We start from the raw sequence: 286 nt of genomic DNA on the forward strand, positions 1-286 counted from the left end.
GGCAGGAGGCAGATAAGGAAAAAAGAGAGGGAGATGGGAGGGGAAGAGACAGAAGCAGATGAGAAGACACGACGATGGGGAGTGACTGAAGTAAGATATCAAAGGGTCCAGCTGTCAAAAGTGAAGGCTTTCTCCCTTTACAGAGACCCAGCATGAAGCCATTCAAGGTGGAAAACAAGTACACAAGCATACTAGTGATCACAAGAATCTGGAAAAATATTTTAATATATTTATTAATACATAGATTTAAATATTAACATCCAAACATATCAGTTTTAACCCACTG

General features: G+C 39.5%; 1 protein-coding gene across 11 annotated transcripts in view; it reads right to left on the minus strand.

Moving 5' to 3' along the window:
* Positions 1-286, minus strand: part of sgip1a (SH3GL interacting endocytic adaptor 1a) — a 71,001-nt gene that overhangs the window by 22,602 nt on the left and 48,113 nt on the right. The gene's annotated exons all lie outside the window — the stretch shown is intronic.

The sequence above is a fragment of the Monopterus albus genome, unplaced genomic scaffold (assembly GCF_001952655.1).
Source record: "Monopterus albus unplaced genomic scaffold, M_albus_1.0 scaffold58.1, whole genome shotgun sequence".
NCBI lineage: Eukaryota > Metazoa > Chordata > Actinopteri > Synbranchiformes > Synbranchidae > Monopterus > Monopterus albus.